General features: G+C 32.7%; 1 protein-coding gene and 1 long non-coding RNA gene across 6 annotated transcripts in view; both read left to right on the top strand.

The window, feature by feature from the left end:
- The window catches only part of Ncc69 (sodium chloride cotransporter 69), a 309,232-nt gene that overhangs the window by 166,304 nt on the left and 115,618 nt on the right, over positions 1 to 27,310 (top strand). The gene's annotated exons all lie outside the window — the stretch shown is intronic.
- On the top strand, positions 10,703 to 12,758 carry LOC142237264 (uncharacterized). 2 transcript variants are annotated; one of them, XR_012722415.1, is made up of 6 exons: positions 10,703 to 11,401; positions 11,520 to 11,581; positions 11,749 to 11,813; positions 12,210 to 12,275; positions 12,404 to 12,479; positions 12,574 to 12,758. It is a non-coding gene; the product is annotated as an uncharacterized LOC142237264 (long non-coding RNA). The 2 variants fall into 2 exon arrangements; XR_012722414.1 differs by having other exon boundaries at positions 10,705 to 11,401; positions 11,494 to 11,581.

The following is a 27,310-nucleotide window of genomic DNA, read 5'->3' as shown; positions in this document are numbered from 1 at the left end:
ACTAAATCGGAGTTAAAAATTGGCCTCTGTGGTCATATGAGTGTAAATCGGGCGAAAGCTATATATGGGAGATATATCGAAATCTGAACCGATTTAAACCAAATTTGGCACGCATAGTCACAATGCTATTTCTACTCCCAATGCAAAATTTCAACTAAATCGGAGCAAAAAATTGGCCTCTGTGGGCAAATGAGTGTAAATCGGGCGATAGCTATATATGGGAGCTATATCTAAATCTGAACCGATTTGGCTGATATTTTGCAAGTTTTTCGAGACTCATAAAATATTCGGATGTACGGAATTTGAGAAAGATCGGTTGATATACACGCCAATTATGACCAGATCGGTGAAAAATATATATGGCAGCTATATCTAAATCTGAACCGATTTTTTCCAAAATCAATAGGGATGGTCTTTGAGCCGAAACAGGACCCTATACCAAATTTTAGGACAATCGGACTAAAACTGCGAGCTGTACTTTGCACACAAAAATACACCAACAGACAGACAGACTGATAGACAGACAGACAGACAGACAGACGGACATCGCTAAATCGACTCAGAATTTAATTCTAAGACGATCGCTATTCTAAACGATGGGTCTCAGACTTTTCCTTCTTGGCGTTACATACAAATGCACAAACTTTTTATACCCTGTACTACAGTAGTGGTGAAGGGTATAAAAAACATTGGGACCAAATCATACCATTCTTGGATATATTACGAAAAATTTCTTTTTCTTTAGTACATATTGAACTTATGTGTACGTTCAATGAACTTTATATGTACGTTTACTTCATAAACTATTTGACACATACTTAACAAAAGAAAAATTTCATTGGGCTGCGGAAAATTTGGCAAAAAATAATTAAATTTTACTACAAAAGAACAATTTGTTTGCAATAAAAAAATTAAAATTAGATTTCAATTTCTGTGTGAAATAAATATAAGAATTTATGCAGATTTTGCGAAAAGTCAGGCAAGGGAAAGGTGTCTTTTGTATGAATATTTAAAAATATACCCAAAAATAAAATGATTTGTTTTTAGTGTCCTTGGAATTCAGTTTCAGAGTTGCTCGTGGTAACGTAACAATATAGGGAATTATCCCTACTTTCCAATTACCTGTATATTCATATTAGTCATACAATCCATGGAACATTCACGCGAAAATATAACAATTAAATATAGCATAGAATTTGAAACCAGCTTACAATTGTGGTGTTCGTAATATGTGCCATCAATAAAAGCAACAATGAATAATTTCATTTATTTCATTTTTTTATTTATTTCGGTCTATGGATATACAAAATCCTTACAGACTATGGCTTAAATCTAAAAATATATTAAATCTAATTTCATTAGGAATAAGCATCAATTATCTTAACAATGCCAGTTCAATATTTGGTATAACGTTCACCAATTTCCAATTAATCTTTGGGGGGGCTTTTTGTAAGTCCATATCATTCAACGGATATTTCGATGGAAAAAATTCGCTGTTAATTTATTTTTTTCAAATGAAATTTGTCTGGGTAAATAATTCCTATTGTAAACAAAAAAGGACTTGACTTTTAAATTTTTTAGAATTATTTTCGAGTATTTATACTAGTTTCCAGAAGTGCTCTCAATTTGTTAAGTATTATTAAGTATTAAAGTGAAAACCTCTTATCCTTTTATGACGTTCATCCGAAGGCTTTGTGCACAGAAAAAAAGGAATCTGTATCATAGGTATAAGAAATACATCGAGGGAAAATTGACATAAATGTAAATTTTCCACAATGTGTTTGTAAAATTACCATAACTTACTAAAATTAAAATAGCTACCATTTATGAAATTCTTCGTTCCCATAAAATCAAAAATGTACAAAAATTAAAGAACGGAATCATCAACAAATTAACTATTTTTACTAGTTTTTAGAAATAACACAAATACTCGTATAGCTGGTTTCAAATTCTCTGCTATTAATTGACTATCTTTTCGAGTGATATATCCATGGGTTGTATGACTAATATGATTATACTGGACATTGGGACGTATGAACAATTTCTAATGATGTTACGTATACAACAAGTACACCTGGATCAACATTTCTGTGATAACCAATTGGGTATTTTTATACCCACCACCATAGAATGGTGATGGGGGTATAATAAGTTTGTCATTCCGTTTGTAACACATCGAAATATCGATTTCCGACTATATAAAGTATATATATTCTTGATCAGGGAGAAATTCTAAGACGATATAACGATGTCCGTCTGTCTGTCTGTCTGTTGTAATCACGCTACAGTCTTCAAAAATGAAGCAATCGTGCTGAAATTTTCCACAAACTCGTCTTTTATCTGCTGGAAGGTCAAGTTCGAAGATGGGCTATATCGGTCCAGGTTTTGATATTGGTGTTCGACCGAACACCAAAAAGTTTTTCAGCGGTGGATTATCCCACCTCAGTAATGCTGGTGACATTTCTGAGGGTTTCAAAGCTTCTCAAAGTGGTTTCACTGCAATGTGGAACACTGTTCGGACTCGGCTATAAACAGGGGGTCCCTTGCCATTGAGCTTAACATGGAATCGGGCAGCACTCAGTGATAAGAGAGAAGTTCACCAATGTGGTATCACAGTGAACTGAATAGTCTAAGTGAGCCTGATACATCGGGCTGTCATCTAACCTAACCTTAATTTATCTAGACCTCCTACTTTAGCGACTTTTTTAGGTATACTTGCAATAAAGACAGTTTCATTGGGCTGAGGAATTTTGAGAAACATACTATAATAATGATTTTGCACTAAAAAATAAGCTCATTTTAGAATCAGTTTAATAACGGGGTTTTTCTGTGTAAATGTCGCTGACGCCAATTTGTCTCGAAAGTATTTCTTTGTCTGCAAATGAAATGAAGTCTCATAATTATGCAAATGAACAAACCCTGAGGGCAGTCAGGTTATCCTAGTTTGATGGGTAATTTTGCACCTATTGTCATATCACCAGAGGCTTATAGATTTTAATGATGCCTATGTCCATGTGTTTATCTGACATTTTAACATCCAAAATGAAAGGTCATGTTTAGTTTTTAATAATAATTTAATATAAAAGGTCGAAGAAAATCAAAGAAAATAATAGTTTTTAGTTTTTTTTTTCACTTAGTTTGCATGTAATGAACTCAAATAGTACACAGAAAAAAAAGTGGTTTATATGAAAAATAAACTTCCTCGTATGAAAATTGAACTAAATTGTACTCTACATTTTGAGATTTCCACAAAGCATTGTTGAAACAAGGAAAATTGCTTTTTAACTATAATTCACGAAATTAACGAAATGAACTTATGTTTACGTTTAGTTCATAAAATGTTTGAGATATACTTTAAAAAAGAAAATTTTCGAAAATAATAAAAATAAATTAAATTCAGCATTTGTTTAACTACGGATTTTGTGCAGTGTAATAGATAGAGTCACAGTGTATACACAAAAGTTAGTTTTACCCCCAAAAAATATGCCAATAATAAATTTAAATTTAAATGTATGTTTTTTTTACTTTTTAAACCTTTAAAATAATATTTTAATTAAGCTTGTTTTTTATTTGTACTGATATTTTGAATGACATTTGCGAAATATAATATAAAAAAGCGCCAGCTTAAATAAAATATCGCGTTTTTTTTTTAATTAAAATTTTCATAAATACTATGAAAAATTTCATTTTGAATAATGAGATCACAGTTACGCAATTTTTATGAGGAATTATTACAAAATCCTGTACAAAGCCTCCTGAACACATTATGATAATATGCGATTTAAATTCCATCAAGCGATTTATTGTCTATGCCTGTAATACCAACTGTCATAGCATGTCTTCTGGACTGGTTCGTTATTATTCTTTGATACAGCAAATAATTGTATAGAATTCCTGAAGGTCATTGTAATGGATTGAATTCTATTTTTCTTTATGGTCTCCATTTATGTCTTGGTCATGGTGAATTTTGCCCAATCTAATTGTCTTGTAAATGGGAATACAAGAAAAGAAAAGGGAAAAATTTTAATTTCATTGCATTAGAGACAGAGCTTGTACTGAAGCATTCCTTGACAGGATGGGGCTTTGTAATATTTTCCTATTTACCCGCTACTAAAAAGAAGAATTGTGTTTTGCTGAAATGTGTTTTTTTTTATAAAACGATGCTTGGGTTATCCATTTAAGTGTCTTTGTTTTCTGTGTCCATCCTGTGGGCTACAGTGCATCAAAAATGTGGTTCATTTATTCATATGATTGTAATTTTTGAGCATAAATAAATGTCTCACTTGGATAATTATCCATCTTCCACTTTGTAGTCGCCTGGGGTGTAAATCTGTTGGTCTATTTAAAAATAAATATGAATTCTTGCATACTTTTAGGCGACCATACTTTTTGTTGGACCGAGTTGAACCCATGTAAGATGGTTCGCAAACTTCAGTCCTTAAAAAAAAAATGTTTCTATTTTTTTATTTTTATTTACATTAAAACTGAGCCATACTCATCTAGTAATTGACAACTATTAGTTCATTATCTTACTTAATTTCTCTCTAGTTGGGTTCTTGAACGAATTTTAGAATTTTAATCGAATTGCTATGGCATCTTTCCTCCATGCATTCTTTGTATACATATTTGCATGGGGTTTAACCCTCAACGTACATCTAGGCACAATTATTCTTTATGCAAAATGTATGCTTTATACATTTTTTATGAATCCACTGTCCATATTCCTTTGCATGGAATTAGGTAATTCAAATTACAAATAAATTTGCCATAAAAAATGTCATAAAAATAACATTCCAAGCCTAGTGTTTTTCTACAACTCACGTCTCTCTTGAGGGGACGTGTCAACAAATAAAAAATGTAACAAAATATCTAATGGGTTTTATTCTTCTTGTTTGTTGCGGGGAAGAAGGATTCTAACCTATAAGTATATCTGGAAACAATGGTAATAAAATAACATATTACCTAGGAAATGCTAAGCAATTTCGATTCATTTCAGACAAAAATGTCCAAGTTTAAATGAAGATATAAAAAGGACGTGAACAAATCAGTACCAAGGTACAATTAAGTTACACGATAGCTAAGCTTAAACACTGGCCCTTATACAAAGAATAAATAAGGATGAATTGATGTAAAACAGGGCTGACTAGATGATACCCTTGAAAATGGTGATATTTGCTAATACAATCTTGCAAGATTATGTTACATTGTCTCAATGGAATTTTATAAGATACTTTTTCTATTATATAAAAATCATATGGTCTTACATATTTACTCCAAAAAATCGCTTCTGTATTCGCAAACATATAAAGCAGAACTTCAAGCATTGGTATTTTCATAGTGTGGATAAATTTATTCACTGGAAATTTCATGTAAAAAATTTTAAGACTTTATCTATTTCTCCGCCAATGTGACCAATATATAGTAAAAAACAAGTAAGGAAGATCTAAAGTCTTATTATACTCTGCACCACTTTATAGATCTAATTTTCGATAGCATATCACATCCGTGTTGGGGGCTATATATAAAGGTTTGTCCCAAATACATACATTTAAATATCACTCGATCTGGACAAAATTTGATAGACTTCTACAAAATCTATAGACTCAAAATGGCTAATGCACTAGGGTGGAACACAATGTTAGTAAAAACAAGTATATAAAGCAGTAAGTTCGGCCGGGCCGAATCTTAAATACCCACCACCATGAATCAAATATTATAGTTTCCTGTGAAAATTTCAGGGGGATTTGGTGACAAGCAGATCAGTTCAACCAGTACACTTCCCGAAGATAAATTCAAAGATTTTACCTATGAAGACTAGATCAAATTCTGGATTTATAAGAACCGTATTTGTTTGAGTTTTAGAGGAATCATAAACATTGTGTGCAAGTGTGCAAGAAAACGATGAAATAACGCCTTGATTTAAAATCGAACATCTGTAGATTTTACCCCCATTATTTAAATGATTACCAGAAGTAAAATCTGGAAACTATAATTCAGTTTCAAGCAATTTTCATTATCAGTGCACATGGACCGATATTCACCATTTTCGGCACACCTCTTTATGTTCCTAAAATACTTCTAGATTTAAAATTTTATGCAAATTTGATAAAAACTATGGTTTCTAAAAGCCCAAGAAGTAAAATCGTGAGTTCGTTCTATTTGGGAGATAAACCAAACCATGGACCAATACACGCCATTTTCGGCTCTCATATTTAAGGTCCTAAAATACCTGTAGATTTCTCATTTCAGGCAAATTGGATAAAAACTACGGATTCTAGAAGCCTAAAAAATAAAATCATTTCTTGCACACCTATTTGTATTGTTAAAACCTCCAGATTTTCGATTTAAGGCAAAGTGGACAACAATTACGGTTTCTAGAAGCCCAAAAAGTATCAAAACATGGACCTATAATACCTGTAGATTTCTCATTTCAGGCAAATTGGATAAAAACTACGGATTCTAGAAGCCTAAAAAATAAAATCATTTCTTGCACACCTATTTGTATTCCTAAAAACCTCCAGATTTTCGATTTAAGGCAAAGTGGACAACAATTACGGTTTCTAGAAGCCCAAAAAGTATCAAAACATGGACCTATACTCAACATACCTTTTTATGGTCCTAAAATACCTCTACATTTCCAATGTGAGGCAAGTTTGATAAAAACTACGGTTTCTATAAGCCCAAGAATAAAATCTGGAGATCGGTCTATATGGAGGCTATATAAAGACATGGTCCGATACTCATCATTTTCAGCACACTTCCTTAGGGTTCTAAAATACCTCTAGCTTTCCAATTTCAGGCAAATTGGAAAAAGACCCAAGACCCCATATCGGGAGATCGGTCTATATGGGGGATATACCAAAACATGGACCGATACTCACCATTTTTGGCACACCTGTTTGTGGTCATAAAATACCTCTAGATTTCCAATTTCAGGCAAATTGGATAAAAACTACAGATTTTAGACGCCCAAGAAGTAAAAACTAGAGAACGGTCTATATGGGAGCTATATCAAAACATGGACCGATACTCACCATTTTCGGCACACCTCTTTATTGTTCTAAAATACCTCTAGATTTCCAATTTCAGGCAAATTGGATAAAAACTACGGATTCTATAAGCACAAGACCCCATATCGGGAGATGGGTCTATATGGGGGATATACCAAAACAAGGACCGATACTCACCATTTTTGGCACACCTCTTTGTGGTCATAAAATACCTCTAGATTTCCAATTTAAGGCAAATTGGATAGAAACTAAGGTTTTTATATGCCCAAGACCCCAAATCGGGAGGTCGGTTTGTATGGGGACTATATCAAACCTTGGACCGATATAGCCCATCTTCGAACTTGACCTGCCTGCAGACAAACGACGAGTTTGTGCGAAATTTCAGCACGCTTGATTTATTATTGAAGACTGTAGCGTGATTACAAGAGACAGACAGCCAGACAGACAGACGGACATGGCTATATCGTCGTAGAATTTCTCCCTGATCAAGAATATATATATATATACTTATATAGTCGGAAATCGATGTTTCGATGTGTTACAAACGGAATGACAAACTTATTATACCTCCGTCACCATTCTGAGGTGGTGGGTATCAAAATATGGGAAACATTTAAATCTGAAGCAATTTTAAGGAAACTTTGCAAAAGTTTATTTATGATTTATTGCTCGATATATATGTATTAGAAGTTTAGGAAAATTAGAGTCATTTTTACAACTTTTCGACTAAGCAGTGGCGATTTTACAAGGAAAATGTTGGGATTTTGACCATTTTTGTCGAAATCAGAAAAACATATATATAGGAGCTATATCTAAATCTGAACCGATTTCAACCAAATTTGGCACGCATAGCTACAATGCTAATTCCACTCTTCTCCATGTGCAAAATTTCAAGTAAATCGGAGTAAAAGATTGGCCACTGTGGTCATGTGAGTGTAAATCGGGCGAACAATATATATGGGAGCTATATCTAAATCTGAAACGATTTTAATAAAATTTGGCACACTTGACTGCACTACTAATTTTACTCCTAGTGCAAAATTTTAACCAAAAACCGGTAAAACTCTGGCTTCTGGGGCCATATAAGTCCATATGGGGCGAAAGATACATATGGGAGCTATATCTAAATCTGAACCGATTTCTTCCAAAATATAATAGGTTTCTATTCTGAGCCAAAACACATACTTGTACCTAATTTGAAGTCGATTGGACTAAAATTGCGACCTGGACTTTGATCACAAAAATGTGTTCACAGACAGACGGACATGGCTATTATATTGACTCAGGAGCCCACCCTGAGCATTTTTGCCACAGACACCATGTGGCTATCTCGTCACCATCTGGGTGTTGCAAACATATGCACAAACTTATAATACCCTGTTCCACAGTGTAGCTCAGGGTATAAAAATATTAATATAGTTGCACACTCTACAATACACTCTACCGGATTTGGTATATTTTATATTCATTATCGAATTTCCAAATGCGACACTCAACACAGAAAACATTTTCCATTTTCATGCAAATGTTTTTGCTCTTCGTCGTTCATTTTTCTTTTCTCCGAATGCACAATTTATTTTAAAAATTTATAAATTTTTAACCGGTACCCCAAAAGAATGCACTCATACAAACACGTTTTTCCACAATTGTCCGTACACCAAACTGCAAGGACGAAAAATACCGTATTTCATATGTTTCTTACCTTTCAATTACACTCAAAAAAAAGTGAACTCTCTATTTCACTAAAGCCAATTTAACTTTATTTTAGTTCATAGAAATATCATGTTTGGAGAAAGTTTTCTTTACTCTAATACTTTTTTGTGTACGTTAGTTAAATTAACTAAACCCGAGGAAAAAAATATACTCAAATGAACCATAAATATTAACTAAATTTGTGTCTTCCACAAAATAGTACAGAATTTCTTTAAATTTCTAAATTTTACCAAAAATGCGTCCATCGCTAGCTTCGTATGTCACTAAGGACATTCTTGCAATTTTGAACTCCAAGTTTTTTCTTCAAACTACAAAATTTTCTTTAACAAGTGAAAAAACTTAGTTATGTCTAATAAATTTTCTTGTATTTGTCGAAAAATATTTACTTATTTTTATGACATCGGCGTGATGCCAACGTTTGTAATACTGTTTAGTTAAAATTTTCTACAAATATTCAAAATTTTCTAAAATTAACCGAAAGTTTTCTTCCTGGTGGGTTCACTGTTTTTTCAGTGTACCTTTCACTTTTGACGAATTCCCGAACAGGGGAATCCAGATGGTACAGACTATTGTTCGTAAGCTAACGTAGCACTAACAGAGCTTCCTGAAAATGGGGGTTATACTGCAATTTAAGCAGCATTTACAAGGGCATTTAAAAGGGGATTTTTGATGCTTTTATTTCCGAATATTTTAGGTTATTTTTACAGACTTTTTATACACACAGACTATCTAAGTCCATTCCATCTGGAGTTAAAGACACAAAACTCTAAAATGTTTTAATGTTATATGTAAATAAATACTTGTTTTTCATACCGACTACAAAAATTTAATCAAAAACTCTAAATGAGATTTTTATTTTCATAAAATATTGGTCGATTATATTTTATTCGAGTGGCAACCGTGCTCTAGATTCCCGGTCTGAAACGTTACCCTCTACTTCAGTATGCGGGTTGCTTTAGCATAAAACATTTCCCAGAAATAGTGAATATCTTTGTACACTGAACACTTAGTTTCCAGTGGAAATGAAGTCATACTACTACCTTTTGTAGTATCTGGTGAAAAGCTTCTTATATTCCACCGTGGTAATTTGAATGGCTTCGATAAAATCCTGTCTCATCTCACCTTACATTTGCAACAATAGGCCTGTTTTCTTTTAGTATTCGATGGAACATTTGTATGAACTATCCAGAACATCGTTGCACTGGTCTTGTATCCAGAACAACTCATCACTGCAAATTATGTCGTTGTTGCCAAAGTGTATTTTGATAAAGTAACGTTTCCTCGATTCGCAATGGAAATTTATTGTGACAAATTGGTTGAATAACATGATAATAAAAGTGGTAAAATATCAAAATAATATTTATTATTATTTGAGTACTTCATATATTAAAAATGTAAGATTTCGCTTGATTTCTGTGATTGTTTTTAAACAGCTGTTACACATTTGTGGACATGTCCTGGATAAACGAGTTGCCTGTTTTCTTGTTGTCCACCACGGTTGGGGTGTCCAGTACTAAAAGAAAACACCCCTAATTACTCATACTGCACAGAAAAAAAAGTGTCTCGTAAAATTAAGAAGATTTTTACAATAATTTATTACAAGAATTTTCCAGAATTTTAGTTCATTTTTCGTATCTTGAACGAAAATTAACTACTCGAAAGGAAATTATACAAATTCTAAGTAGCAATCGTTTAGTTCATGGCCTACAAAATACGATGGAAATTTCCTTAAAAAATTTCTTAACTGGTAGTTAAAAATTCGTTTGTCATGCTATAAAACTACTTGTGAAATGTAAAGTATTTTCTAAATAATAAGTGCAATTTACTATAAGATTTTTTGGTATGAGAAAATATTTTTTTACGAAAAATGAACTTGAAAGTGGATAGGAATTTCTTACTGACAATTCCTATAGTTAATAATTGTTGGTAAAAAATTACCCAATGAAATATTTTTAGTTCACATGTAATTAAATTTATAGACATTTTCGTCAAAAATGGTAGATAACATTTCATGAAAATTTTGCAAATTTTAAGTTAAACGTTTCATCGTTCATAAACTGGTGTGCCTTTACGAATATTATTCTTAGAGTAAATTTTCAGCAGATGCTATGAACTAATGCCTAGTACAGAGATCTTTATCGGCATAGTGGAATGTGATTAATGTAAAGATGATGTTACTTGAGTTTTGTTGTGTATACATGAGCGTGGGGTTGTTTTTATTTTTGTTCATTTAGTGGCTTGTGTGTGTGTGTGTTTGTTATTCGTTGATGGTTTTTGGCCGGATGAGGTGTTGTTTTCAATAAAGGCACATGTGTTTTTGTTGTTGTAGGAATGTTTTGGCTTTGCTTGGTTTTGTTTGGCATGCTTCAGTTGTATAGTTGGCGTTGGCGTGGGCTGTTGCATCTTTTAAGTAGGTATGCAACAAGGGAATATAAAGGCATGGAATATTTTGGATTTTTGAGTCATATATTGGTGTTTGTTTATTAAACCTTTTAAATGAAAGTTATTAATATTTTATCGGTAGTTTCGAAAAAAGTTATTAAGAATATTTAGTAAAATATGTTGAAATTGAAAGTGTATTGAAATTTTCATTATTCAATGTAAAAAATTAATATTCAATTCCAGATGAATTTGGAAAATTTTTGTAATATCTCGGCGTATAGTTTATTCATAAATTGGTAAGTATTTTTTTAATATGGCTTTCTTTTGAAAAGAATATTTTTTATGTATATTATTATTTGTTAATTATTTTTTTTTTTTTGGAAACCAGTTTAATGCTTTTCTTTGTTGTAAAAGCGATATTTAATTTCAGAGCAACTCCAGACGGATTCAAACAAATTTAAAAAGGTAGAGAATTGGTAAGTTTTCTTTTAAAAATTGGCTTTCAACTAGAATATTTACGTTTTTATGACCTTTTTATCATCAAAATTACAGGTTTTTAATACCTTATTTTAGTATTTCTTTAATAAAGTTTTTTGGAAACCAATGTAATATTTTTAATGTAAAAACAAATATTTAATTTCAGAATAACCCCTTAAAAATTTGGACAAATTTTTAGTACTCATTTGCCTGTAATTTAATAGTGAATTGGTAAGTTTTCTTTAACTTTCTTTTAACCCTGGACAGCCATCCTTATTTTTTGTACATTAACGTCATCTTTCGTCATTTTGACTACGGCTGATTTCAAGACGATATAATTTTCATCGTGAGCGAAAAAGTGAACCAAACTTGCATTTATTTTCTTATTCAATTTGGTTTTAAGTAGTATAAAACAAAAATTCATAAAACGGTCGAATTAGTATAACTTAAATTTACCATTTCCCAATAGACTAAAATGCATTTTAAATCGAAAATGAAATTACGTGTCGTCATTTTGATGACTGACTAGGAATATCAAGAATATTTGGTTTTTTATGCATATTATTATTTTTTTCATTAGATTTTTTGAAAAGTTATTTAATAATTTTATTTAATATTTAATTTCAGAGTAACCCAAATAAATTTGGACAACTTTTTATATTTCCCCTCAGCGTACAATTTAATAGAGAATTGGTAAGTTTTATATTAAAACTTTGGCTTTCTTTCAACTAGAATATTTATTTTATTATATCTTTCACATAGATAACAACACAGTTTTATGAGTTTATTTAGAATACTTCATTATTTCTCTATTGTTTCAGGTACAAATTTTATGAGATACGTTTTCCAAAGAAAATTTGAATTCCTTACACCATTTGATAAAATGCCCCAAATATGGTAAGTTACAAGCTAAAATGAAGAATTAAAAATAATATTTCATTACATGGTATTAATTTTTAACAATTTTCATTATTGTTTCCATTTCTTCCAGCAAGATATGTGAAAAAATTACCTACGATGAATAAAAAAAGGATAAGTCAAAATGTCCAAACAGCGGGTTCAAATGAACTACTCTCTTTTCCATGTGGTCATAATTTTTATTCACAAAAAACATTGTATTAAGAACTTTCATCATAAGTTTTTATAATAAAGTACTTTTGCTTAAAGATAGTTTAATTTTAATGTATGAAAATTCTCATAATAGTAAAACGGTTTATTGTTCCTTTAATTATTTAATTTCTCTATACTGTGGAATGATTGATTTAAAAATAGTCTAGTCGTCGACATTTTAAAGAGACTGTTAACCTATTTTTATTATCGGGTTTCCCACAAAATAAGCAAGTAAACCAAAATAATACTGACTTTTTAACTTGGTAGGTGTATATAAATCTTATGGTGTTGTAAAAATGAACTAAACTACAATGTTATAGATGAACTAAAATTTAAGAAAATTATAAACTAGACAAGTTGAAAAAAATCTTAAGGGCTAAATCATGGTCAATATTACTACAGTTTAGTTCATTTTGCAATGGAAAAGGGTTCACTGTTTTTTCAGTGTGGTCTGTCACATTTCATCCATGAATCTACCATGAATTTACCGAGAATTTCAATCCCGTGCGTGTGATCTCATTTCCAGTCAACTTCAATTACAGGCAATTACAGTAAGTGGAAAATTGAATGAACTGTAATCAGCAAACGATTACATGCAAACACAATTCCCCTATGTAAATTGCTGGCATTCTTAATTGAGATCTCTCAACTAAAAGATAATCCAAATCCTTTCGTAGTGCATATGACATTCTTCTAAAAGACATGTCTGCCACCCACCATGTGCTATTGTATGAAGGATATTTCAGGGCATGCTAATAGACATCATAAAATCTAATTAACTTCCATTATCATGTCTACTAAATATCTTTGGTAAGTTAATGAGGTCTCATGCTGAATGACATTTACACTTTCGTAAATGACTTTTTAAATTGACACTTTTGGTCCTTATATTAAACAAAAATTGTAAAGTATATTTTTTATGATACTTTTCACTTTGTTCTTGGAAGCCCAATTCATAAAAAAAATCCCTTTCCTTTGACTGAAATGATTATTTCGTATATTTGGGCTCTCTTGCCAGCATCAAAGTGGAGTTGACTTTATATCGTTCAAAAGACCATTAAGAACAACACAAAACCAATCCAAAGTCAAAATCTTTCTGTATCTATGTGCAGTATGGAAAATTACGAGTGAAACAAGTCTGAAAGTGCACTCAGTAAATATTGAATATTGGGTTGGTCTTCTACAGAAAATCACAAAATAAATAAGAAATTTCATAAATCTGTGAGTTTTTTTTGTTTTGGTTGTGGAACTTCTGTTGAGGTTGTAAAATTGGAATTCAATAAACTTTATATTGTAGAGGGTTTCCAATGTGAGGGTTAATGGCCATTTTCTATAGCCTTTGAAGTACAAACATAAATAAAAGAGAGTAAAAGAACAATAAATCTGAGTATTCTTTTACAGCGATTGAATTTCTTCCAGAGAAATTTTGGGGGAACACATGTTGCAAGTGTTTGTATTGAACTAAACTTCACCACATATCACTGGCATCATGCTAGACTGCATTTATGACAAAAGTTTGATTTTATTTCAATATTTTCAATATTTTTCCCCAACTGTAGCCCAATAAAAATGTATGGTTTTTGGCCACTTCGGAGTTAGATACCAAAGGATAATTGGCAACTGCTACTTGCGACCACTTTTAGCCGTAAATTTATGAACTGTGAAGGTGCTATGATTTTCTGTCATCATATTGTGATTTAGAGGTGTCAACCAGAAATGCTGGGCTGTATTCACTATTGCATCGAGATCTGTATGGCATCCTAATAAAAAACATCTTCAAAATAGTAGTTTTGATCACCAACTTTTGATCCGGAAGTAAAACAATCCAATGAATTTTATACGAGCCTATGAGAGAAGTGCTCCGTTTGTGGACCCTTGTATTACTTTAGACGATATGTCTTGGAAGGTCATTCGAATGATGAAATTTAGAAAACAAAATTTTCATAAATTTTTAATTTTTCAATAACAATAACAAACAAATTTTTAATTTTTGAAAAACTTTTACGCTCCGGCTGCTGGTTGAACGCGTATGTTGTCACCACAACAGATCTCCTTAGCACACTCAGCCACAAACGCTATTGAAAGCGATGAATAGAAACGCCAATTCCAATGTTTGTTATATGATCGTTAAATGATTCCAAGATTTAACATTATAAGTATTTCAAGGGATGTTGCTTATTAATAAATGTATTAAAATTTGGTCAATATAAACTTGACGTATTTCTTTCAATGCATTTAAAAAACCTGAACCCCCCTCATGTTGAAGGTGTGTGTGTGTAGAATGTTGCTCCTATTTTGATTTTGGAATTCACTCTTCAGTTGTCAAAATGCCGTCCAAGCAAGAAGAGCAGCGTATCAAAATTTTGCTCGCGCATCGCGAAAATCCGAGCTACTCGCACGCAAAGCTGGCAAAATCGCTAAAAGTTGCCAAATCAACCATTACAAATGTAATTAAAGTGTTTGGAGAACGTTTGTCGACAGCCAGGAAGTCTGGATCGGGGGGAAATCGAAAACCGGAAGCCGCTGAGACGACAAAGAGAGTTGCTGGTAGTTTCAAGCGAAACCCTAACCTCTCTCTCCGAGATGCCGCAAATAAGCGGGGTGTATCGTCTACAATCGTGCATCGAGCCAAAAAACGAGCCGGACTATCGACTTACATGAAGGTAGTGACTCCAAATTGCGATGATAAACAAAATACGACGGCCAAAGCGCGATCCAGGAGGCTGTACATGACGATGCTGACGAAGTTTGACTGCGTGGTAATGGACGACGAAACCTACGTCAAAGCCGACTACAAGCAGCTTCCGGGACAGGAGTTTTATACGGTAAAAGGAAGGGGAAAGGTAGCAGATATTTTCAAGCACATAAAACTGTCAAAGTTCGCAAAGAAATATCTGGTTTGGCAAGCCATCGGTACCTGTGGCATTTTCATAGCTTCCGGGACTGTCAACCAAGAAATTTACGTGAACGATTGTTTGAATAAACGTCTGCTGCCTTTCCTGAAGAAACACGGTTATTCCGTACTGTTTTGGCCGGATTTGGCATCTTGCCATTACGGTAAAAAGGCCATGGAGTGGTACGCCGCCAACAACGTGCAGGTGGTTCCCAAGGACAAGAACCCTGCCAACACGCCAGAGCTCCGCCCAATTGAGAAATACTGGGCTATTGTCAATCGGAACCTAAAGAAGACCAAAAAACTGCTAAGGACGAGCAGCAGTTCAAGGCAAACTGGCTTTCTGCGGCGAAGAAGGTGGACAAGGTGCCTGTACAAAATCTGATGGCAGGTGTCAAGCGTGAGGCCCAGCAATTCGGATTTGGAAAAGCGAAAGCCTAACTGAATATTTTTCCTGAATTTTATACTAATTGAACTTGAAAAAGAAATTTAATTTGATTTTTTAAATAAACGATTTACACGCGTTTTCCCTTGACCAAATTTTGACCGTTTCACCCTTTAACATGGGGTTGTCATAGGAAGGGTCAATTGACCGCCACATAGATACCTACTAGAGCATTGCATGAGAACATTCATTCATAGCGCACACAACTGAACTCATGAAACGGTTCGAGAAGACTGAATAATCTTCGTTGATCGAATGAATAGAATGAGAACACTGGCTTGATCGAATCGCTTCGAATGAATGTAAATGTATGAATGAGACATGGTTTGAATCACGCCCAATAATTCAGTATCGAGTGAATGTTGTTGTGACGTCACATCATTGAAGTTGTGCATTTGTTTCCATTCTCGGTCGCAAGCAAACATTCGATTGCATTTGGTGAAACGGGATAATCGAGAATACTCGAACATTTAGCGGGAGTTTCGGGAATTTGCAAAGTTCTCGAGTATGTTATGACAAAAAATGGAATCATGCTTAATGATAAAAGAAGTCATACAGTTTGTGTTTCTTTAGATATAAGTGTGTAATTAATAGTTAAGCTTATTGACGATAAAATGAGTAATTCTAACATGGCAAATGTTTAAATTTGTTATGTTTTTATATGTAACTAGCAAAAGTAAATTTATTTTTGTATTTTTTGTCTGTTTTTTATACCATCCACCATAGGAAGGGGGTATATTAAGTTTGTCATTCCGTTTGTAATACATCGAAATATTGCTCTAAGACCCCATAAAGTATATATATTCTGGGTCGAGGTGAAATTCTGAGTCGATCTACGCATGTCCGTCCGACCGTCTGTTGAAATCACGCTAACTTCCCAACGAAACAAGCTATCGACTTGAAACTTGGCATAAGTAGTTGTCATTGATGTAGGTCGGATGGTAATGCAAACGGGCCATATTTTATCAAAATTTTATTTGTGTAGAAAATCTTATCAACATTGTATTTCTATAGAAAATTTTATCAAAATTTTATTTCTATAGAAAACTTTGTGAAAATTTTATTTCTATAAAAATGTTTATCAAAATTGTATTTCTATAGAAAATTTTATCAAAATTCTATTTCTATAAAAAATGTTGTCATAATTTTATTTCTATAGAAAATTTTGTCAAAATTTTATTTCTATAGAAAATGTTGTTAACATCTATAAAAAAATTTATCAAAATTGTATTTCTATAGAAAATTTTGTCAAAATTTTATTTCTATAGAAAATTTTGTCAAAATTTTATTTTTATAGAAAATTTTATCAACATTATATTTGTATAGTTCGGCTTGAGGTCATATGAATAAAAACAGATGTTGTTGTTTTTTTGAGTTGCATTTTTATTTAATATTATCCAATATTTCGAAACATCTCCGATGTCCGTCTTCAGGGAAATTTTTTTAGAAGTAAAGAACAATGAACTTATTCGCAAACGAGTAAATCTATAAATAAATTTTATTTCTATAGAAAATTATTAACATTTTATTTCTATAGAAAATTTTCTCAAAATTGTATTCCTATAGAAAATTTTGTCAACATTGTATTTCTATAAAAAATTTAATCAAAATTGTATTTCTATAGAAAATTTTATCAAAAATTTTATTTCTATAGAAAATTTGGTCAACATTTTATTTCTCTAGAAAATTTTATCAACATTTTATTTCTATAAAAAAGTTTTGTGAAAATTTTATTTCAATAGAAAATTTTGTCGACATTTTATTTCTATGGAAAATTTTGTCAAAATTTTATTTCTACAGAAAAAGGAAAAATGTTTTATTTCCTTTAAATACGAATGCCCCTTATTTTTTATACGAAAAAGTGAATTGCATTTTTAACGATTACTTACTATAATGCCCAAAAATATCATCCCAAATGTTTCTCCTAAAAACTAGAGCAATATTTTGTTTTGCTGTTAATACCTTTTTACATAGAAATGCAGAAGGTTTTGTCCACTTTATGTTATTTTTTTTTACTTCATACACAAGCGCCTTTCCGTCAACTTACAACTAAACAAACGTACAATACATATAAAAGTTGTTGTTATTGTTACTACGTAAGGGCAAAAAAAGATTCGAAATCCTCGATTCCTTCACTTTGTTTTCGAAAACAATTTGACTCGTTGTGTTTGATCCCGAAGACTGAAGTTGTTTGATTGACCGTTCCATACAACACAAACGAGAACGAGTTATGGTTGTATTCGAACTTACAAACATCGGTCCAAACGGGAACGACTACAAATCTCTACCTTACTTGTTGGGCTTCGAGATGTTCTCGAACACAAAAATATATGACCGATGCAATGCTCTAATACCTACCAATCCTTTAACCGGTTGTTTTCAACCCATCAATTAACCAGTTCAAATAGACATGTTAAAGAGACAGTTCTGAAAAAACAAAATTTTCCACCAATTTTACTTCTTATTTCTATCAATGTTATTTTTAACTTTTATTTGTCTTAACATATTATCTAATTTTTACAATTTGAAAAACTTTTTCGCTCCGACCTTTTTCGCTGAACCTGGGTTTACTGGCAGCATAACAGAACGCCTTAACGCATTCAGCCACAAACGCCATTGAACACAGCGTTGAAACGTCAATTTAAATGTTTGTGATATTGGTAGAACATGAACAAATGTAGGGAAAATATAACTGAAAAAAATCTAAAAATAGAACTGCCCCTGTTATAGATGCAAAAGGGCCAGAAATGTGTTAATTAACCCTGTGATAGAGACATTTGAACCGGTTAGGGGATGGGTTAATTGTGGTCTAGAGACAAATGCATGAAATGGCTACCAATTGGCTAAATACAACCAGTCCCATGACCGGTATAAAATTCCAATTGCTTGGAAAAAGGGGTCAAATGGCACCAAAAAAACTGAAGGGAATTTGTAGATGTATATTTAGTGTGAGTGAGAATGTTATTTGTTGTCGTGTTGTGGTCGACTCTCTCTTCGTCTCTTGTTATACATCTTTTTGCTTACTTGAACTTACTTGAGAATACTTTGTTTGAAAATCTATTATTGTCAAAATACAAAATCCTTTAGCTTGGCATTGTAACTTGGCCAAGTTGAGATAGTCAAAGGTATACAAATTGGAATTGTTTTACTTCCTCTTTGCAAATTACTCAACGTTGTACTCGTTATCGGAACTTGCATTACAGATAAGAAAATATCAACCTTGAATTTTCCATCATACCGAAAAAGATTATATGAACCCGCAGGAAGTTGGTTCCATTATAACTAAATTACAGTGAAAACTTTTTCATTTGTTGACATCCCATTTTATTTTCTTCACTAGAAATGAAGGTAACTTGTCATTTTATTGTCTACAAAACGAAAGAAACTTTTTGGGTTATTCACACCTTCTCCTGTTGCTGTTGATGATCCTGACAATTTAGAATTTTGTAATATGCCAAGTTGCCTGTGTTTTCTTGATTAATGCTAATAGAATTTTTGCCTTTCAACATAAATAAGAAAAGTTACTTTTGTTTAGGTTCAACTGTGGGGAAAAGTACTTAAATTGTTGAGTTTCAGTATCCTTTCGGGTTCAACCAACTGAATTTCAATTGAATAGAGGGGTTAACAACTTTTCTTGGCGGATGATAATAATGGCAATATTTTAGGGTAGTTAGAGAGCAGAATATTTGCATAGCTGCTTAAGCAAAGTTTTTGATTTATATCTGTTTTGTACAATTTTTCGAAACATAAATTTTAAAAAGAAAATTGTGCATATCGGGAAACAAGGCACTGTTAATAGTAAGCGCTAACAAGTGTACAGCATTTGGGATTTGAAATTGTAAGACAGGTGAGAAAGAGGTAATGTCGAGGGAAGCCAAGAGCGTGCAATCCAGGATGTTTGTGCATTTTCCAGAGATTATTTATTATTGCTGATTCTTCTTGTGGTTCTTGTGGTGGCTATGAATAAGCCGACATTTTCCGACCAAACAAAAAGCATAAAAAAGTTATTAACATGTTTATATAAAAAATAAAGAAAGGAATTAACTATTTGGCGGTTCAAAAAACATAGGCTCGGAGTGAAACATAATATATTTGTACAGTACAAACAAACTTTTCTTTAAACAAATTCTGAAAATATATGTATAGGCTTGCTACAAATTTTTTTGATGGTGCGGGCCTTATTTATACTTAAGAGATTCATCTCGCCCAAAAAATGTAACATTTTCATGCGATTATTTTTTTTTTACCATTTTCGCCGGGGATGAATTCTACAATAGTGCATCGATGAACTTACTTCCTCTATGCAAATTACTCAACGTTGTACTCGTTATCGGAAGTTGCATTAAAGATAAGAAAATATCAACCTTGAATTTTCCATCAATTTCTCTCTCCTGAAAGTCTAACGAAACATACCGAAAAATATTATATGAACCCGCAGGAAGTTTGTTCCATTATAACTAATGGCTGATATTTTTTTGTCAAAATTCGTTTTTATTATTCAACATAGTTCCCTTCAAGAGCGATATAACGATTATAACGACCTTCCAATTTTTTGATACCATGTTGGTAGTACTCCTTCGGTTTTGCCTCAAAATAGGCCTCAGTTTCGGCGATCACCTCTTTATTGCAGCCTAATTTTTTCCCTGCGAGCATCCTTTTGAGATCTGAGAACAAGAAAAAGTCGCTAGGGGCCAGATCTGGAGAATACGGTGGGTGGGGAAGCAATTCGAAGCCCAATTCATGAATTTTTGCCATCGTTCTCAATGACTTGGGGCACGTTGCTTTGTCTTGGTGGAACAACACTTTTTTTCTTCTTCATATGGGGCCGTTTTGCCGCGATTTCGACCTTCAAACGCTCCAATAACGCCATATAATAGTCACTGTTGATGGTTTTTCCCTTCTCAAGAGAATCGATAAAAATTATTCCATGCGCATCCCAAAAAACAGAGCGGACTTTTGAGTCTTTCCACGCTTCGGAGACGGTTCACCGGTCGCTGTCCACTCAGCCGACTGTCGATTGGACTCAGGAGTGTAATGATGGAGCCATGTTTCATCCATTGTCACATATCGACGGCAAAACTCGGGTGTATTACGAGTTAACAGCTGCAAACGCTCAGAATCATTAACACGTTGTTGTTTTTGGCCAAATGTGAGCTCGCGTGGCACCAATTTTGGACAGGGCTTCCGCATATCCAAATATTGATGAATGATATGACCAACACGTTCCTTTGATATCTTTAAGGTCTCTGCTATCTCGATCAACTTCATTTTACGGTCATTAAAAATCATTTTGTGGATTTTTTTGATGTTTTCGTCGGTAATCACCTCTTTCGGGCGTCCACTGCGTTCACTGTCCTCCGTGCTCATTTCACCACGCTTGAATTTTGCATACCAATCAATTATTGTTGATTTCTCTGGGGCAGTGTCCGGAAACTCATTATCAAGCCAAGTTTTTGCTTCCATCGTATTTTTCCCTTCAGAAAACAGTATTTTATCAAAACACGAAGTTCCTTTTTTTCACAATAACAAAAGTTGCTTCACAAAAGACGCTCTATCTCACAAACTAATTGACTTACAGACGTTAAATTTTGAAACGAATCATTTGAAGATTGGTACTATATAAAAACAAGTAAGGAAAGTCTAAAGTCGGGTGGGGCCGACTATATTATACCCTGCACCACTTTATAGATCTAAATTTTCGATACCATATCACATCTGTCAAATGTGTTGGGTGCTATATATAAAGGTTTTTTCCCAAATACATACATTTAAATATCACTCGGTTTGGACAGAATTTGATAGACTTTTACAAAATCTATAGACTCAAAATGTAAGTCGGCTAATGGACTAGGGTGGAACACAATGTTAGTAAAAAAATATGGGAAACATTTAAATCTGAAGCAATCTTAAGGAAACTTCACAAAAGTTTATTTATGATTTATCGCTCGATATATATGTATTAGACGTTTAAGAAAATTAGAGTCATTTTTTCAACTATTCGACTAAGCAGTGGCGATTTTACAAGGAAAATATTGGTATTTTGACCATTTTTGTCGAAATCAGAAAAACATATATATGGGAGCTATATCTAAATCTGAACCGATTTCAACCAAATTTGGCACACATCGCTACAATGCTAATTCTACTCCCTGTGCAAAATTTCAACTAAATCGGAGCAAAAAATTGGCCTCTGTGGACAAAGGAGTGTAAATCGGGCGAAAGCTATATATGGGAGCTATATCTAAATCTGAACCGATTTGGATGATATTTTGCAAGTTTTTCGGGACTCATAAAATATTGGGATGTTCGGAATTTGAGGAAGATCGGTTGATATACACGCCAATTATGACCAGATCGGTGAAAAATATATATGGCAGCTATATCTAAATCTGATTCGATCTGAACCAAAATCAATAGGGATGGTCTTTGAGCCGAAACAGGACCCTATACCAAATTTTAGGACAATCGGACTAAAACTGCGAGCTGTACATTGCACACAAAATACACCAACAGACAGACAGACGGACATCGCTAAATCGACTCAGAATTTAATTCTAAGACGATCGGTATACTAAACGATGGGTCTCTGACTTTTCCTTCTTGGCGTTACATACAAATGCACAAACTTATTATTCCCTGTACCACAGTAGTGGTGAAGGGTATAATAAAATACATTTAATACTAGCGACGCCATCTATGTGTCAGACCGGGGACTTACCAGCCAACCTGTTAAATTAACTTAATTAAATTTTTGACGGTGAACTTAATTAAATTTTTGGCGGTGAAACTCCATCAATCGCCAGTGTTTATAGATGATGAATTCAACCGAGGTCGGAGTTCACTCCAAACGAATTGTTGTCCCGGAAACCATTGATGCCGTATACCAACTAATAACATAATTCAAGATTGTCCTCTGACCTAATATTGTGAAATTCAGACAACATTAGGTACACCATACATTCAATATTGCATGAACATTTGATGGCCGATGATTGATATTTGTTTTTGTCGCCTAATCCAGAAATAACCCTCAACAACCCTCGTATATTCGATATCTAAGGAAACTATATTAACGTGATATTTTTGTAAGTATTTTGAATCCATTTAATCGGTACAACAGAAATTTACCAGGTTAATGTATCGTCATCGTAGCCTAGACAACGGCTGTTTTTTATTTTCTAGGATTATAGTATTTAATGAGCCATCTTAACAGTAAAAGCGATAAATTTGTAACTTACAATGACTTGTGTCTCATTTTGATTTAATGAGATACTTTGCCTTCTTCTACACTTAAAGAAATAAAGCTACTATCGCAAACGTTGTTCTTTTTATTAGAGTTTATTTTCATTATTGTTGTTTTTTTTATCTCAGCTTAAAGCCATGCATTGACTAAACTACAAGTGTAGCTTAACCAACAGAGGAAAAGTATGCTTGTCAAATTTATTTGGACAAAGCCCTATAGACTGCAAGATGGTTGGATTGGATGGTTGGACAGCTGTTTCGTTTAGTTTATTTTCCGAATTTCTTTGAAAAGTACAAACTCACATAAAAAATGTTTTTTTTTTTGCGTAAATAAAATTCTTTTTAAATCACAATCACGACCGACTTCGTGTATACCAAGCAAAGTTCTTGTATGGGAAATGATTGGATTTAAAAAAAAGTAAAAATCAAACAAAAAACTTGTATAAAATCGAATATTTGCTTGTATTACAGAAGAGAAAGGGCTGAGAATCATAGTCAGCAAATAAAACTATATTTTTTTTGTTAGTCTTTAAAACAATTGTTTTCACATTTTGTGAAAAACGATAATATAAAAAAATGTTTGTTTGTCTAAAATTTCTTTTGGGAGTAAAGAATAAGTTTTTTGCGTGTATATTTTTCCCTTCTCAATCTATTCTCTAGAAAAAGGCCCCATTCAAATTTGAATATATGCCGCCAATTTTTCATAGCATACTTTTAGGCTGAAAATAAAGAAAACTCATTGCTAATTCCGTTTCCGGCTTTGTTGTCACAACTTTTTAACGCAACCTAAATTAAAAAAAAAATAAGGGGCCGTATCATTTTAATCGGAAAATGGGATACATTCACAAAGAGAAAAAAACGTTTAATTATTTTTTTTTATTTTTTTTTTTACTACCCTGACCGTTATCTTACCGTGTTAATTACTAACGACATTTTTTTCAAGCTGATTTCATTTTCATTCAAATTTGATGGGACGGTGCTACAATGCCTCTAGTCGCTGTTTCATTATTTTTGTAGTTGTTTTTATTTTTTGCTTCGTTATAATCTCAAACTATAGTGAAAAAAGGTGTTTCTTAGTGAATTCGAGCACATAAATTTAATTACATTTAATTAAAAGAACTCGCCATAGTCCATCACTTGCTTGGTACGAAAAATTATAGGTTATGGGAGGTTATGTCTGTCTATAGCACTGTATATTTTGGTTAAATTTGGTTTGTAAAAAAAAAAAAAATATTATGAGGAAAAAGGATACAAAAGCAAAATGAGCTTTGTAGATTAACGATAATTATGTTTTTGTCCTAATTCCTTTTGAGGACAAAAATTGCAACACTTATTCTCAGAAGACCACAAGTATGTTTGGTAGTAAAAAATTCGATGTGAGTGAAAGCTATTGAAATAATTAACCAATCGCACAGAAAATATATCTTGGTATCTTCAATCGCGGAATTAATTGATCCAATTAGTTTTTAATTGAAATTTAATTTGAACAATTGCATTGAGACATTGGCAATATTATCACATTAAAAGTGAACCTCTCATAAGTGGACACCTCGCAAATGTATGGTGTAACTCCCTACAGGGTACCCCAATGGTACAAAGGTTAGCATACCCGCCTTGCATACAAGGATTCAATAGAATTTCGGCCATATATTGTAGAAAGTTGCACTACCAGTTCGTGAAACTTATAATCGACCAAAGACGATTTATTCGTTTTAGAATGAAACTAAAATAACTTAACATATATGATTTATGATTTACTATAGAATACCGAAATAATTGTTATACGAGAAATTGCCTCTGTCGACGAGATATCAATGAGCAATGCGTTTGTCTCTGGAGCGCCTGGAAGTATGCAAAGGTTCGATTAAGAATTTTTTGGCATTTTTAGGAATTTTTTGCATTAAATAAGAAATCTGTACAAGAAATTAAATTAAAATGTAGGTTAATAGTAGTTGTTTTACTCTTGGGATTGTACTTTTAAGGAACTCCTAATTATAACGCTCCATAATTTAACACTATAGTAAGTGGATTATCTTTTTTTCATGAAACATATTTTTGGTGATCATATTCCTCCTTATGGTTTTCCAGATATATATAAAGCAATCGTATTACTTTAAAAAGCCATCACAAATAACGTTATTTCTGAATGCAATAGATCAAAATGCTTTTGTAAACAATAAAATGAAGTGTCTGTGGAATAAACCCAGCAAAAACTCTCATTACCCGGTAATCCTGTAGGTAAGCCTATTTAAAAATTAATAACCACTTATTAATTGCTTCGGATTACATTTACATATGCATGTCCTACAAGGAAAGTACTTCTCCCCAGGCATACTTTCGGCCATAAAATAAGTAGTGCATTTAAAGCATATAATCACCTAATATGTAATGACTTATTCGTAGATACATCAAAGCTTGCAAAATAGCCACTTATTGTCTCAGGCAACCAAATCTCGAAAATATTGATTTCTATCGCCGATTACAATGGATCAAAATATGGCGAGTGATGCTGTAATAGGAGAAGTACTTGAATAGAAACGAATATTGTATAAATAAACAAAAAATCTAATAAATAATCTAAATAAGATTACACGCAAATTAATTTCACACTTAAAATAGAAATAAATGTAGGTTGTTTAAGGGAGTTGGATTCGTGAATTACGTTATAATATATCCAAAAGCCAATTCACATAAGGTTCGAAATCTACTAAAAGTGGATTTTAAGTCTCTTTTTTATAAGGCAAATGGCATTTGAAATTTAGTTTAAGCGCATTTTGGAAGTATAATGTGAATGAGGTATAAGAAAGCATTTATTTAAAACATAATATGATAATGTCATTAAACATAATTATTATGAAATATTTGTGATAAAAATCTCTTAACGGAAAAATTTTCGGAATTACCGTTACATTACATATTCTTTTTGATTTTTTATGTAAGTGCTCGATTATGTGAATAATTATACCTAATGGTACCATCATTTATTCTATTTTATTAAATCGTTAACTACAACTGCCTAAAAACTTGAGAATAACAATTCGAAAATTACCGAGAAGTATTTATTTTTGTCATTACAAATTAGTCATTATAACTCGCCGCAATGTAATGCAACGTGTAATGATAGCTTTACTCCTGGTAATGTCAATTGTAATGAGATGTGGTTACCTAGTTTTTGCTGGGAATCTGTCAGCTGTCAGTTGAGCGTTTTAGAAATGATAGTCACATGAGCTTGTAAAGATTAACAATTTTGTTGTTGGCAAATTTCTGTCTTACATCTTTCCTATTTTTTCAAAAATTGGTATTGTGATTTTTGCTAGAGTTTTTTTTTATTTATAATTTTTAAATTATATTTTTAGTAAATATAAAATTAGTATAATAATAAAAAAAAACATTGAAAAAAAACTAAAGTTTGTAGTTTTTTGTAGTTTTAGGATTTTAAATAATTGTTTTGTATACCCAGAGCATCGTATTCCTTCTCTAGTGTTTAAATTACCCAGCAAACAAATTTAGAAGTTCTTCTAAGACACAAATTTAAAAGCACTTCCAAAAATGTCCTCCCAAAGATGTTTTGTTTTAACTACACAGGAAGTTCTTTTAATTCCATTTTTATACCCTGCGCCACACTGTGGAACAGGGTATTATAAGTTAGTGCATATGTTTGCAACACCCAGAAGGAGACGAGATAGACACATGGTGTCTTTGGCAAAAATGCTCAGGGTGGGCTCCTGAGTCGATATAGACATGTCCGTCTGTCCGTGAACACATTTTTGTAATCAAAGTCTAGGTCGCAGTTTTAGTCGACTTCAAATTTGGCACAAGTATGTGTTTTAACTCAGAATAGAACCCTATTGATTTTGTAAGAAATCGGTTCAGATTTGGATATAGCTCCCGATATGGACTTATATGGCCCCAGAAGCCAGAGCTTTACCCTAATTTGCTTCAAATTTTGCACAAGAAGCACAATTAGTACTATAGCCAAGTGTGCCAAATTTTATTGAAATCGGTTCAGATATAACTCTCATATATATCATTCGCCCG

The sequence above is a fragment of the Haematobia irritans genome, chromosome 4, assembly GCF_050003625.1.
Source record: "Haematobia irritans isolate KBUSLIRL chromosome 4, ASM5000362v1, whole genome shotgun sequence".
In the NCBI taxonomy this organism is placed as follows: domain Eukaryota; kingdom Metazoa; phylum Arthropoda; class Insecta; order Diptera; family Muscidae; genus Haematobia; species Haematobia irritans.
The sequence above is the reverse complement of the archived record's forward strand: the minus strand, read 5'-3'. Positions and strand labels throughout refer to the sequence as shown.